Genomic DNA, 15,680 nt, shown 5'->3' with positions numbered 1-15,680 from the left:
CCCATTCAGAAGCCTGGGATAAGTAAGTACTGGAAAACCATGTGGAGCACGTCTGGCCAAGTCTGAAGGAAGAGGTCCCTGGGGTCATTTGGAAGACTGTCAAGTACCTGAACTTTACTATAAGAATGTCTCTGTATATATCCAGCCAAAGAATAACCATCATGTTGAGTAGAGGAGCATCCTGTATGTCAGGAGGAAGTAAGAGGATCCAAACACACTCCAACTACTACAACCTTCAGGAAGAAGGACCTAGAAAATCTGCAGCCAGCAATGTGTGCATTACACTATGTGCACAGTCATCACATGACCCTAAGGATCAGAAATATGATTTCCTAAGAAACATTCCATTCTTCATTTCCTTTAAGAAATGTTATGGCTTATCTTGTTATGTTAGTCACAGTAAGATATTGACAATAAACTAGAGAAACAAGACAACAAAAGACAACAACATGTGACTGAACCTTACAGGCAGCAGAGTTACCGAGTGGATACTTTCCAGAAAAAAGAACCAGATAACATGGTAACGACTGCCAGATGATATATAATGTGGGCGGTCTGTGCTACCATGATGCACAAGTCTTCAGAAAGTGGAGAGAACTACACAACTTCCTCTGGAGCATACAGCAGCATTAAAGGGGTATTCCAGGAAAAAAAAACCTTATATAAATATATATATATCTCAACTGGCTCCAGAAAGTTAAACAGATTTGTAAATTACTTCTATTAAAAAATCTTAATCCTTTCAGTACTTATGAGCTTCTGAAGTTAAGGTTGTTCTTTTCTGTCTAAATCCACTCTGATGACACCTGTCTCGGGAAACGCTCATTTTAGAAGAGGTTTGCTATGGGGATTTGCTTCTAAACTGGGTGTTTCCGGAGACACATGTCATCAGAGAGGATTTAGACAGAAAAGAACAACCTTAACTTCAGAAGCTCATAAGTACTGAAAGGATTAAGATTTTTTAATAGAAGAAATTTGCATATCTGTTTAACTTTCTGGAGTCAGTTGATATATATATATATATATAAAACATTTTTTTCCTGGAATAGCCCTTTAAGATTTTTAAATAGAAGTAATTTACAAATCTGTCTAACTTTCTGGCACCAGTTGATTCAAAAAAAATTTTTTCCTCTGGGGTACCCCTTTAAGTGTAGTCCAGTGAGAACCCTACCTAAAAGATACTTCAGTCATTCATGAAGTCAACATAAAAAGTCAATATAACCCACACAGATAAAATATTACCATATGCAAAATAAATATTATAAAAGGGTTGTTTTTTTTACAATTTCCCCCCACAAATATGTATTTTTTTCATTGCGCCGTATATTCATGGGAAAGTGAAAGGTGTCACTATGTACAATTGGTAGAGCAAAAAACAATCCTTCGTATGGCTCTGTGGGTGGACAAATATAAGCAAGGAGGAAAAAACGATAACGCAAAACTGAAAATTGTCTGCGTCCTTAGGGGTTTAAAGTGTCCTTCACAACGTGTGTAATGTTTATGGGGTCAAAATATTTGAGATTTCTTTTTAATCTGACAAGCTTTCACTTCCAATCATCTACTGTGTCCACGTGGCCCATCACTGTTTCCCAACCAGTGTGCTCCAGTGTTTGCAAAACTACCAGCATCCCTGGACAGCCAAGGGCATGCTGGTAGTTGTAGTTCTGCAACAGTTGGTGGTACACTGGTTGGGAAACACTGCGCTACATCATAACCGGCTCACATACAACCAAAGTAAAATAGGGCTTCAGGGAAATAACATGTATTCACTATAATATGTATTCACTAATATTCCTTTGGGAAGGTGTTCCCATGTTCCCATTCTACTAAACACAGATAACCAATTTCAGGTTCTTACCATCTGAAAAAAATATGTTGCACGTGACATGTAGGGAATAAACAGTGAACGGGGCTGAGCAGCCTGTAAGCATCTGTACAGCTGATACCCCCTTGTATGCAACCTGAGCTAATGGATGGAAGAACCCCAGGGAGGAGGCGTCCCACGTGTAACACAGGAGCTGTTCATCTCACAGCTGCCACTTGGGTTTCTAGCGCTTACACCAATGCAGAGGGATCTTCATTTTTACCTACCAAACTACGAAATTTACAGGTATCCGTACACATCTATAGAGTAACAGGTTAGAGCTCTAGTGTATCAAGTGCAGGGCTAGAAAAGTGTCAGGCGTGACTACTAGAACCTAACTTCTGGGAGTGATCTCCACATCATTGCTGGCTATATACAAATCTCATCTCCCAATCCTATACATAGAGAGAACAAGACGAGGGGCCATTGATACTTAAAGGGGTACTCCGGTGGCAAACTTTTTTTTACTAATAAACTGGTGCCAGAAAGTTTAACAGATTTGTAAATTAATGATTCTACAAGAATATGCAAAGATAGCACTCACCACAGGTAATTTTTCTTTGCTCTTTATTAATGTGATGAACCAAAAGAAAGTGCAGGGTGCAGCTGAACTAGCAGCGGGCGGCAGCGCCGCCCGCTGCTAGTTCAGCTGCACCCTGCTCTTTCTTTTGGTTCATCACGCTAATAAAGAGCAAAGAAAAATTACTTGTGGTGAGTGCTATCTTTGCATATTCTTGTAGAATCATTTGTGTAAAAGCCATTTGTGCTATAACGGAGCGAGCACCACCTGTCTTCTAACTTTGGCTTCCAGCCGGATCATTATTTGCTGTAATATAGTGGTAGCCAACCCAGGCTAACCGTATGCAGTGCCAGACGATCTGTCTCTTTTGAACGCATGGATTTGTAAATTACTTCTATCAAAAATTCTTTACCCTTCCAGTACTTTTTAGCAGCTGTATGCAACAGAGGAAATTCTTTTCTTTTTGAATTTCTTTTTTGTCTTGTCCACAGTGCTCTCTGCTGACACCTGATGCCCGTATCAGGAACTGTCCAGAGCAGGAGAAAATCTCCATAGCAAACCTATACGGACATCAGGAGTCAGCAGAGAGCACTGTGGACAAGACCAAAAAGAAATTAATTTCCTCTGTAGCATACAGCTGCTAAAAAGTACTGGAAGGGTTTTTAATAGAAGTCATTTACAAATCTGTTTAACTTTCTGGCACCAGTTGATTTAAAAAAAAAAAAAAAAAAATGTTTTCCACCGGAGTACCCCATTAAGTTATGTGTGGCTCTCCGTAGCTGAACCCTTTTACTGCAAGACACATGTATCGCTCAACAGCAAGTCGCATCCTAACTTGTGCAACTTTATTACAATTTGAACTTGACTGTAAAAACAAATAAATAAAAATCAATAAATAAAAGCCAAATCACAGAGAAGTCACACATGACCTGCACTGAGGAAAACGTTGGCAAAGTTGCATTCTGCTACGAAAAATCCATCAAAGTTTGACTGATTTTGTGCGACTGTTGTGACTCGGTCATATTATGTCACAAGTCACATCACAACCATGCTGACAATTAGAGATGAGCGAACTTACAGTAAATTCGATTCGTCACGAACTTCTCGGCTCAGCAGTTGATGACTTTTCCTACATAAATTAGTTCAGTTTCCGGTGCTTCGGTGGGCTGGAAAAGGTGGATACATTCCTAGGAAAGAGTCTCCTAGGAATGTATCCACCTTTTCCAGCCCACGGGAGCACCTGAAAGCTGAACTAATTTATGCAGGAAAAGTCATCAACTGCCGAGCCGAGAAGTTCGTGACGAATCAAATTTACTGTAAGTTCGCTCATCTCTACTGACAATCATTAGATGCGATGTTGCAATACAAAGTCCTAGCTTTAGCATAAGGGTTTATGCACATGGCAGCGCATGAAGATGTCCAGCTCCATAGGGTGCCTTGTGTTGTATGGAGATTCTGTAAGTCACTTTAGGGTGTGTTCACATGTACAGTATCCTGCGCATTATTGATGCTGCAGATTTCAATGTAAAACTAAATGAGTGAATATAGCTGGTCATCAAATAGACATAGGATACTGTACATGTTAATACACCCCTAGGGTTTATTCACAAGTACAGTATCCTGTGCATATTTGATGCACAGGATTTAAAGATGCATATTTTAACGTAAACAAAATGACTGAACACAGCTTCAAATCCTGCACATCAAATATGCACAGGATACTGTACCCTTAGGGTACGTTCACATGTGCTAGATCTGCTGCATATTTTGTGCTGCTGGTTTTGCTAACAATTGACTTCACTAGGTAGCAAAATCAGCTGTAGAAAACATGAAGCAAATACGCTGCGAAAATCCGCGCGTGTGAACGTACCCTTAGGGTACGTTCACACGCGCAGATTTTTTAGCGGGTATTCCGCTGCGTATTTGAAAGTGGGCGGGCTCTTCTCGGCTGTCCGCAGCAGATTTTCCACAGCGGAATGTACATTGCGGAAAATCCACCGCAAGTCCCATTGAAGTCAGTAAGGACTGTGGCTGATTTTCCGCAGAGTAAATTCCGCCGCGGAAAATCTGCTGCGGACAGCCGAGAAGAGCCCGCCCACTTTCAAAAACGCAGCGAAAAACCCGCAAAAAATTCTGCGCGTTTGAACGTACCCTAAGGGTACGTTCACACACGCGGATTTTCGCAGCGTATTTAGCTACGGATCCGCTGGGGAAGGCCCACTCTATGCTGACTTTACATGTGCTTGCTGGTAGCGGCAATACGCCGCTACAAGCAGACACACTGCAGCGATGTGCGCGGCATACTCGCACATGGCGGCCGCTCTCCCTGCTCTGAGCTAGGCAGAGAGCTCCTGCGATGTGCGAGTGTACTGCGACTCGCACATCGCAGAGTGCCTGCTGGTAGCGGCGTATTGCCGCTACCAGCAAGCACATGTAAAGTCAGCATAGAGTGGGCCTTCACCAGCGGATCTGCAGCGTAAAATTCGTAAAATTAGGGTACGTTCACACGTACAGGATCTGCTGCATATTTTCTGCAGCTGATTTTGCTACCTATTAAAGTTAATGGGTAGCAAAATCAGCTACACAAAATATGCAGTAGATCCTGTATGTAAGAACATACCCTAAGGGTGTATCCAGAGGCATAGCTATAGAGGTAGCAGTCACACCGGGGCCACAAAGCACATCTTCACCATTAGAGACCAGCATTATAATTGGCATATGGGGCCCTGTTGCAGATTTTGCAGAAGTTACAAGCTATGCCTCTGGGTCTATTCACATGTACAGTATCCTGTGTCTGTTTGATGACCAGGATTTTTGAAACTATATTCACTAATTTAGTTTACATTGAAATCTGCAGCATCAAATATGCGCAAGACAATGTACGTGTAAATACACACTTTGGGTATATCTACATGACTTTTTTTGTGCAGTTTTTGTTTTGACGATTTTTATTATTACTTGATTTTCTTTCTCGCATATTCAGATGGAATTTTTCTCTTTTATTCAATAGAAATACATTGATCCACTCTTAAGTCCTGCCAAAATATCATTACACAAAGTGGTCACATAATATGTAGTCCGTGGATGGCTCCTTTATGACTGCCTGGCTCCCTAGCAGAAGGAGGAACCATTGCCAAATATAGTCCATCAAAATAGATGAGAGGCATCGCTAAAAAGTTATGGCTGTGCTCTTAGCGACACCAAGCAAGCAAAGCACCAAATACATACAAGCAGTATCACTTCATCATAGTCTAGGTCAGGGTGGCTTCTGCTGTTGCCAAACTACAACTCCCAGCATGCCCGGACAGCCTTCGGCTGTCCGGGCATGCTGGGAGTTGTAGTTTGGCAACAGTTGGAGGCACCCTAGCTGGAAAACACTGGTCTAGGTGATGGGTGTGTTAGGACAGCAGCAAGTATAAGCAGTAATAGGTAGTAAGGTAAGTTTAAAACAGGTAAAACCGCCAATTGAGAGTTTTTCTAAACTACTAGGCCAAAAAGAAAAACCGTCTTTGTTGCCCATAGCAATCAATGACAGCTCAGCAGTCTGGCGGAACGAAAGCCAAGCTCTTATAGGTTGCTATGGACAACAAAGATAGCAGGGGAGATTTATCAAAACCTGTGTAGTAGGTAAAAGTGGTGCAGTTGCCCCTAGCAACCAGATTGCTTCTTTCATTTTTAAAAAGACCTCTGAAAAAATAAAAGAAGAAATCTCCCCGGGTATTTTAGACACATCTGACAAAGCTGGTATTTTAGTGCATACGGTTTTATATTGTGTTGTTACCCTTATAAGTCAGGAGATTCTTTAACCAGGTGATTCCAGGATTTCTCAAGAAGAATGTGAATGAAAAAGACACACCTTAAAACGCAACACATATCTACGTGTGTGTTTTTTTTTTTTTTTTTTTCTTTGCAGAAAAAAAAATGTTCTATGAGGGGAAAAAAAAAGGCCATAAACTGCCTGGAAAAAATATAGACCCAGATTTATCAATGTGTGAGAGAAAAATAGTGATTTTTCCCACAGCAACCAATCACCGCTCTGATAACAAGCTCTGGTAAAGTGAAAGCTGAGCTGTGATTGGTCGCTGTGGGAAAATCTCTCCACTTTTTCTCTCACATAGTTTGATAAATCTGGGCCATAGAGCATATAGTAATAGCTATTATCAATCCCAACCAGTGTGCACCCAGCTATTGCAAAACTATAAGGGTGCGTTCCCACATGGCGTATACGCAGGGTATTTCACGCTGCGCGAAATTTATGGCAGCAGCGGGAAATACGCTGCGTATTCATTGCTCACTATACACACGGCTTTCCGGCGGCAGCCCTATGTGTGCAGTGAGTTTTGGAGGCGGAGTCGCGCGTCACAGACACGCCGGCACACGGCTCTGCCTCCAAAACTCACTACACGCATAGGGCTGCCGCCGGAAAGCCGTGTGTATAGTGAGCAATGAATACGCAGCGTACTATCCGCTGCTGCCGCAAATTTTGCGCAGCGTAAAATACGCTGCGTATATGCCACATGGGAATGCACCCTTACTCTCAGACTTTGGTTGTCCGGACATGCTGGGAGTTGCAGTTTTGCAACAGTTGGAGGCACACTGGTTGGGAAACACTGCTGTATGAGATATCTGCCATGTTACACAGTGACAGATCTTCAGCTCTCGTAGAAATAAATAACATGTTAACCATTCACCCGAGACTGATATTCCAGCCCTCCAATAAACAGACAGGACTGTATTTCACTATATTATATATATATATATATATATATATATATATAATATATATATATATATGTAATATATATATATGTATATACATACACAAACACACACACACACACACACACACACACAGGGCTCAAGTCCTGCAGGAACTCATGGGAACGGAGTTCCTGCACTTTTTCCACAGCAGGAATGCAGTTCCCATTAGCAGTAGTCCTGCAGGACCAGCCCTTAAAGGGGTACTCCGCCCCTAGACATCGTATCCCCTATCCAAAGTATCTGATCGCGGGGGTCAAGCCCCCTCCCATAGACTTGCATTGAGGGGCCGTCACGAGCCTCCAGCGCTGCACACAACACTCTAAACGTACGCCGGGTGCAGCAGGGAGAACGTGGTGGTCCCCAGCAGCGGATAGGGTATAAGATGTCTAGTACCCCTTTAAGTGGAAATCTTGGGCGAGTTCCCACACTTTTTTTCTCAGGACGTGACATATATATATATATATATATATATATATATATATATATATATATGAAACTAGACATGTAAAGTCTTCAGAGCAGATCACCACTGCCAATATGGAAGATGAATAGGATGCTATGGAAGGTGCTGCCTCTTGTGTAACCTTTCATGGATCGTAACTGTACAGCTACACCACCAGAGCCGCATATAAGATGATATATGCCATGTATAGAGTGTGCTGTATTTACTATACTTTATATAATATAATGCATCCCATATATAGATTATGCTGTATTTACCATACGTTATACATGCTTCATGTATACTATAAGACAATGGCTGACATTTATCATTGCCTTTAGTCTGTTTTTTTTTTTTTGTCTAGAAAAGGAGCAAGCAGGGTTTATTTGCGCCTTTTGGTTTACACATTTCTGCTGATTTTGAGTTGTAATCCACTGATTTTGGCAATATACATGATATGGAAGGGTTTTATCAACTGCGCCTATTTGTGAAAAGGCACAAAGCCACAGAAGTGTCTCTAAAACTACCCCAGCCCAGACTTAGCTTTTTGGTGTATGTGAAGAGAGAAATTTGAGAAAATGTGACCTGTACAGAATTCATCAAATGCTCTGTGACCATTTAATAAATTTGTTGATCCTACATATTACCAGCACACAAAAAGGTGTAGAAAAATGCTTCACTTACACCTACAATGATAAATGCTTCACTTACACCTACAATGATAAATGCTTCACTTACACCTACAATGATAAATGCTTCACTTACACCTATAATGATAAATGCTTCACTTACACCTACAATGATAAATGCCAGCCTATGTGTATAAAAATAGAGTATATTGTGTATACCATACATTATACATGCTTCACGTATCTTGTAAGACAATGGCCGGCATTTATCATTGTAGTGTAAGTGAAGCATTTTTCTACACCTTTATTTTGTGTGCTGATAATGTGTAGGAGCACCAAATGTATTAAATGGTCTCAGGGCATTTGATAAATTTTGTGCAGGTCACATTTTCTGAAATTTCTCTCTTCACATACACCAAAAAGTTAAACTCCAGAATAGAAAAATTTTCCCCCATACTGCCGGCAGTAAAAAACTATAAAGATGTACATACCTTCCTTCGCGCCTCCGTTAACCGGCTCCGGTCTCCGCCGCGATCCTCTTCCTGGTTGCCGGTGGTCGCCGAGTCATACTGCACTCAGCCAATCACCGGCCGCAGTGAAGTCCAGACTCGGCCGGCGATAGGCTGAGCGGCAGTGTGACGTTTTCGGCCCTGGCAGCAGGTGCCGGTGTAGTGAAGAATTTTGTGTCTTGAAGCGTTCTCACACTGCCGCTCAGCCTATCACCGGCTGAGTTGGGACTTCACTGCGGCCGGTGAATATCCCATGTATAGAGTATATTGTATTAATCATACATTGTACATGCTTTATGAATATATTATAAGTCGATGTAGAGATTTACCATACATTATACATGCTTCATGTATAGTACAAGACAATGTATCCCATACTTATGGTACATGCTTCATGTATATTATATAAGACAATGTATCCCATACTTATGGTACATGCTTCATGTATAGTATAAGACAATGTATCCCATACTTATGGTACATGCTTCATGTATAGTATAAGACAATGTATCCCATACTTATGGTACATGCTTCATGTATTTTATAAGACAATGTATCCCATACTTATGGTACATGCTTCATGTATTTTATAAGACAATGTATCCCATACTTATGGTACATGCTTCATGTATAGTATAAGACAATGTATCCCATACTTATAGTACATGCTTCATGTATTTTATAAGACAATGTATCCCATACTTATGGTACATGCTTCATGTATATTATAAGACAATGTATCCCATACTTATAGTACATGCTTTATGTATAGTATAAGACAATGTATCCCATACTTAAGGTACATGCTTCATGTATAGTATAAGACAATGTATCCCATACTTATAGTACATGCTTCATGTATATTATATAAGACAATGTATCCCATACTTATAGTACATGCTTCATGTATATTATATAAGACAATGTATCCCATACTTATGGTACACGCTTCATGTATAGTATAAGACAATGTATCCCATACTTATGGTACATGCTTCATGTATAGTATAAGACAATGTATCCCATACTTATAGTACATGCTTCATGTATTTTATAAGACAATGTATCCCATACTTATGGTACATGCTTCATGTATAGTATAAGACAATGTATCCCATACTTATAGTACATGCTTCATGTATTTTATAAGACAATGTATCCCATACTTATGGTACATGCTTCATGTATAGTATAAGACAATGTATCCCATACTTATAGTACACGCTTCATGTATATTATAAGACAATGTATCCCATACTTATGGTACATGCTTCATGTATAGTATAAGACAATGTATCCCATACTTATGGTACATGCTTCATGTATAGTATAAGACAATGTATCCCATACTTATGGTACATGCTTTATGTATATTATAAGACAATGTATCCCATACTTATGGTACATGCTTCATGTATAGTATAAGACAATGTATCCCATAATTATGGTACATGCTTTATGTATAGTATAAGACAATGTATCCCATACTTATGGTACATGCTTCATGTATAGTATAAGACAATGTATCCCATACTTATAGTACATGCTTCATGTATATTATATAAGACAATGTATCCCATACTTATGGTACACGCTTCATGTATAGTATAAGACAATGTATCCCATACTTATGGTACACGCTTCATGTATAGTATAAGACAATGTATCCCATACTTATAGTACATGCTTCATGTATAGTATAAGACAATGTATCCCATACTTATAGTACATGCTTCATGTATTTTATAAGACAATGTATCCCATACTTATGGTACATGCTTCATGTATAGTATAAGACAATGTATCCCATACTTATGGTACACGCTTCATGTATAGTATAAGACAATGTATCCCATACTTATGGTACATGCTTCATGTATAGTATAAGACAATGTATCCCATACTTATAGTACATGCTTCATGTATTTTATAAGACAATGTATCCCATACTTATGGTACATGCTTCATGTATAGTATAAGACAATGTATCCCATACTTATAGTACATGCTTCATGTATTTTATAAGACAATGTATCCCATACTTATGGTACATGCTTCATGTATAGTATAAGACAATGTATCCCATACTTATAGTACACGCTTCATGTATATTATAAGACAATGTATCCCATACTTATGGTACATGCTTCATGTATAGTATAAGACAATGTATCCCATACTTATGGTACATGCTTCATGTATAGTATAAGACAATGTATCCAATACTTATGGTACATGCTTTATGTATATTATAAGACAATGTATCCCATACTTATGGTACATGCTTCATGTATAGTATAAGACAATGTATCCCATAATTATGGTACATGCTTTATGTATAGTATAAGACAATGTATCCCATACTTATGGTACATGCTTCATGTATAGTATAAGACAATGTATCCCATACTTATGGTACACGCTTCATGTATAGTATAAGACAATGTATCCCATACTTATGGTACACGCTTCATGTATAGTATAAGACAATGTATCCCATACTTATAGTACATGCTTCATGTATAGTATAAGACAATGTATCCCATACTTATAGTACATGCTTCATTTATTTTATAAGACAATGTATCCCATACTTATGGTACATGCTTCATGTATAGTATAAGACAATGTATCCCATACTTATAGTACATGCTTCATGTATTTTATAAGACAATGTATCCCATACTTATAGTACATGCTTCATGTATATTATAAGACAATGTATCCCATACTTATGGTACACGCTTCATGTATATTATAAGACAATGTATCCCATACTTATGGTACATGCTTTATGTATAGTATAAGACAATGTATCCCATACTTATGGTACACGCTTCATGTATATTATAAGACAATGTATCCCATACTTATGGTACATGCTTTATGTATAGTATAAGACAATGTATCCCATACTTATAGTACATGCTTTATGTATAGTATAAGACAATGTATCCCATACTTATAGTACATGCTTTATGTATAGTATAAGACAATGTATCCCATACTTATGGTACATGCTTCATGTATAGTATAAGACAATGTATCCCATACTTATGGTACATGCTTCATGTATAGTATAAGACAATGTATCCCATACTTATGGTACATGCTTCATGTATAGTATAAGACAATGTATCCCATACTTATGGTACATGCTTCATGTATAGTATAAGACAATGTATCCCATACTTATGGTACATGCTTCATGTATAGTATAAGACAATGTATCCCATACTCATGGTACATGCTTTATGTATATTTCCATCACTCCCTCCTACATTGTATCAAGTACTTCCAAGGTGCTATTGGCTCCCCTAGGAGACATGTGCTTTATATCTTTGGTATCTTATTTTCTCCCTGGCAGAAGGTTTTGTCTACTATGGTGATCCCTTTACCTGTGCCACTCCAGCTGTTATAAAACTATGATTATCATGTTGGGAGCTCGAGTTTTGCAACAGTTATTGGGTTGGGTTGGGGGGGGGGGGCAACCTCTAGGTCAGTGTTTCCCAAGCAGTGTGCATCTGGCTGTGGCAAAACTACAACTCTCAGCATGCCCAGACAGCCTTCGGCTGTCTGGGCATCCTGTGAGTTGTAGTTTTGCAACAGCTGGAGGCACCCTGATTGGGAACGACTGCTCTAGGATGAGGACATAGCACTGTATGTCACAACCTCCAGGACATGATGTCTACTCTAGTATGATAACAATGAGGGATTATATATATATATATATATATATATATATATATATATATATATATATATATATATGATGTATCATACACACACTCACACAGTGTCACCTGATGTGCTGCCATAGCTCCCCATACTGTAATAGCCGGCCACACACTACTCTATGTATACAGTCTCCTCCCTCCGTCATCTATAAGCAGCGCTCTCTTACCGTGCCCCGGGGTATGGAGGACTGCCAGCCTTCTCAGAGACCAGATGCCCGTGAGCACTGGGCACAGGCGGCTATACAGGACGCAGGGCTTCTCGCTGCTTCCAGCCCCAGCACAGGCAACACTCCACTCTGCAGCGCGATGTGATAGTGTCATCACCGCCACGCCCACTGCATGGTCTGCTGCCACCTAGCGGCCGAGCGTGCTACGTCCTCCGGGTGCTGAGCAACCATGTTGTGGTTGGCAAAGCCTGGCGTAGTAAATGAACAGCTCCCGATATCTGTATACCTGGCATTCAATGAGTGCCCAGTACACAGTTCGGTAGGAGCCATAAGGCTCTCTGTCCCAGTGATTCTGCAGTGAGCATCAGGAGGCTGTACTAGCTGAGGCAAATAAGTCAGCCTCAGTTTTAGTGGGAATCAGCAATAAAGAGAAAATGTAATGTTAACATGCCCCTAAAAGTCTTTTTTTTTACCTTTACAGGTATAATATGTAAAGTAAAAAAAAAAAAAAAAAAAAAACATAAATGCAAAAAACTAAAATAAAGCAAAATAGAAAATAAATAAAAATTCAAAAAAACAAGTGTCCCATGGCAGAACCTTTGGTGCCAGTTGTAACTACAAGGACAATAGTATGATGGAGAGGGGGGCCATGGACCAAGCCCTCAGCCAACTAAAGATTTATGGCCTAACCAATGCAGTGTTTCCCAGTCAGAGTGCTTCTGGCTGTTGCAAAACTACAACTCCCAGTATGCCCGGACAACCAGGACATGCCCGGAGTTGTAGTTTTGCAACACCTTGGTTGGAAAACACTGGCCTGGTCAGTGTTTTAGTCTCAGAAGACTGGTTGTACCACTGTGTAAGGCTGGATTCTTAGCCAGTAATATGGGCCTTAAAGGGGTACTTCAGTACTTTAAAACTTCCTGCAGAAGTACAGTGCCCATGTATCTCCAGTGCTGTGGGTAGGGGATACATTTTAAAGTTCTAAAGTACCCCTTTAATTTGATCTTTTTTTTTTATTTTTAACCAAAACCAGGAGTGGGTCCAAAACACAGATAAAGGTTCAACTCTTTCCATTAGGACCCATTCAGACTATGTATTTTCTGAGCCTAAGGACCCTGCGGCACCATTCACACTATGAAATGTCCGCAGCAGAAATTCCAGATCACAGACTCATGTTCATTCTTTCGGCAGAATATGCATTGCTGTCTATGGAGACAGTGCATTTTCGATCAGTCCTAGCACTGACTGATTCAGTTGGCGCCCACTACAGATGGAGTCTCAAATCAGGCGGATATTCTGTAGTGTAAATTGGCCCTTATAGTTTTTCTCTGTGTTGGTTCCACTCCTGGTTTTTGTGAAAATTCAAAGTACTGTGTAAATTCAGCCTAAGGGTACATTCACAAAAGCAGATCCTCAGCATGTATTACGCTGCAGATCCACCGCTGAAGGACCACTGTATGCTGCCTTTACAGGTGCCTGCTCGGAGCGGCAATCCGCCTCTACAAGCAGACACGCTGCGATGTGCAAGTCGCCGCACGCATGCGCAGTATACTCGCACATGGCGGCTGCTCTCAGCCTACCTCACCGAGCAGGCACATCTAAAGGCACCCTTTAGGGGTCCTTCAGCGGCAGATCTGCAGCGTAAAATACGCTGTGGATCCACTCGTGGGAACGTGCCCTAACAGTACATACAGTATCTTCAACATTATGGTGCCATCCATTAACTTCAATGGGTCTACAGCAGTGGCAAATCTGCAAGTGAATTCACTGCTGTATATCTGTTATCGTGCCCTAAGGGGGGATTTCATTTAAATGTTTCAATAGGGTTAAGTGCAGAATTCCACAGGCATAAATGTGACTTTTGCCCACATAGCTAAAAACTGTTTGACGCTCTGCTGGTTTTGTACGTTTGCCCACTGGCAAAGAAATGATCAGTCTATGATTTTAATGTCGGTTTATTTAAACAATGACAGACAGAATAACAATAAAAAATCCAGAAAAACACAATTCAAATAAATTAGCAATTGATTTGCATTTTACTCATTGAAATAAGTATTTAATCCTCTATCAATCAGCAAGGTTTATGGCTTCCAAGTGTCTTTTATACAGGTAATAAAATAAGATTAGGAACACTCTCTAAAAGGGATCAAATACTTTTTTTCCCTTTACTGTATGTAGAGGAACTTCAATGGGCAACATTGTTTTGCACTCATAGGTAGGTCATTATTTATAGTGTTGAGCGGCATAGGCCATATTCGAATTCGCGAATATTCGCGAATATATGGACGAATATTCGTCATATATTCGCGAATATTCGTTATATTCTCGGTTTATTTTCGTATATGCGAAAATTCGCGTATGCGGAAATTAACATATACGAAAATTAACATACCCGAAAATTCGCATATGCGAACGTTTGCATATATTAATTTTCGCATATGCGAATTTACGCACATGCGAATTTTCACACGCCAGTCTCACACAGTAGTATTAGAGCCTTATTTACACCACACAAGCTGGAAGCAGAGAGGGGTGATCACTGTGATGTGTACTGTGAAGAAAAAAAATAAATAAATAAAAAAAAAACGAATATTCGTAATTACGAATATATAGCGCTATATTCGCGAAATTCGCGAATTCGCGAATATGCGATATTCGCGAATAATATTCGAATTGCGAATATTCGCGAGCAACACTAATTATTTAGCCTCAGAGAGAGAGAGCGAGAGAGAGAGAGCGAGAGAGAGAGAGCGAGAGAGAGAGAGAGAGAGCGAGCGAGAGAGACTTAAACTGTAGTTGGACACTACAAAAATCTAAACATGGGTTGTTTAGAGTAAATAATAAATGTGTTCACCATTGCATCAGTTGTATAGCAATATGTAAAACATAAATAGGTCAGTCCATGCATACAGCCTTACAAGCCAACTATTTGTATTAAGGTGTTCCCAGAATAAGATATTTTGTCCACAGTGTCTGTGTCGCAAACTTACTCAAGTCCATATTCCACAATATAGGTAATGCTGTCACATTTTCATGGAGTGTAAGGCTAGG

General features: G+C 39.9%; 1 protein-coding gene across 3 annotated transcripts in view; it reads right to left on the bottom strand.

Moving 5' to 3' along the window:
• The window catches only part of OSBPL8 (oxysterol binding protein like 8), a 228,010-nt gene extending 215,232 nt beyond the window's left edge, over positions 1 to 12,778 (bottom strand). For 2 of the 3 annotated variants that reach the window (XM_056574070.1, XM_056574073.1), the window contains exon 1: positions 12,630 to 12,778. The gene's annotated coding sequence lies outside the window, so the exon portion shown is untranslated. The remainder of the gene's footprint in view (positions 1 to 12,629) is intronic. The other variant, XM_056574071.1, reaches the window with a different exon arrangement.
• Between the last annotated feature and the right edge of the window lie 2,902 nt (positions 12,779 to 15,680).

This window comes from Hyla sarda, chromosome 4, assembly GCF_029499605.1.
Source record: "Hyla sarda isolate aHylSar1 chromosome 4, aHylSar1.hap1, whole genome shotgun sequence".
Lineage (NCBI taxonomy): Eukaryota > Metazoa > Chordata > Amphibia > Anura > Hylidae > Hyla > Hyla sarda.
Note: the sequence above shows the minus strand (reverse complement) of the source record. Positions and strands in the feature narration are given on the sequence as shown.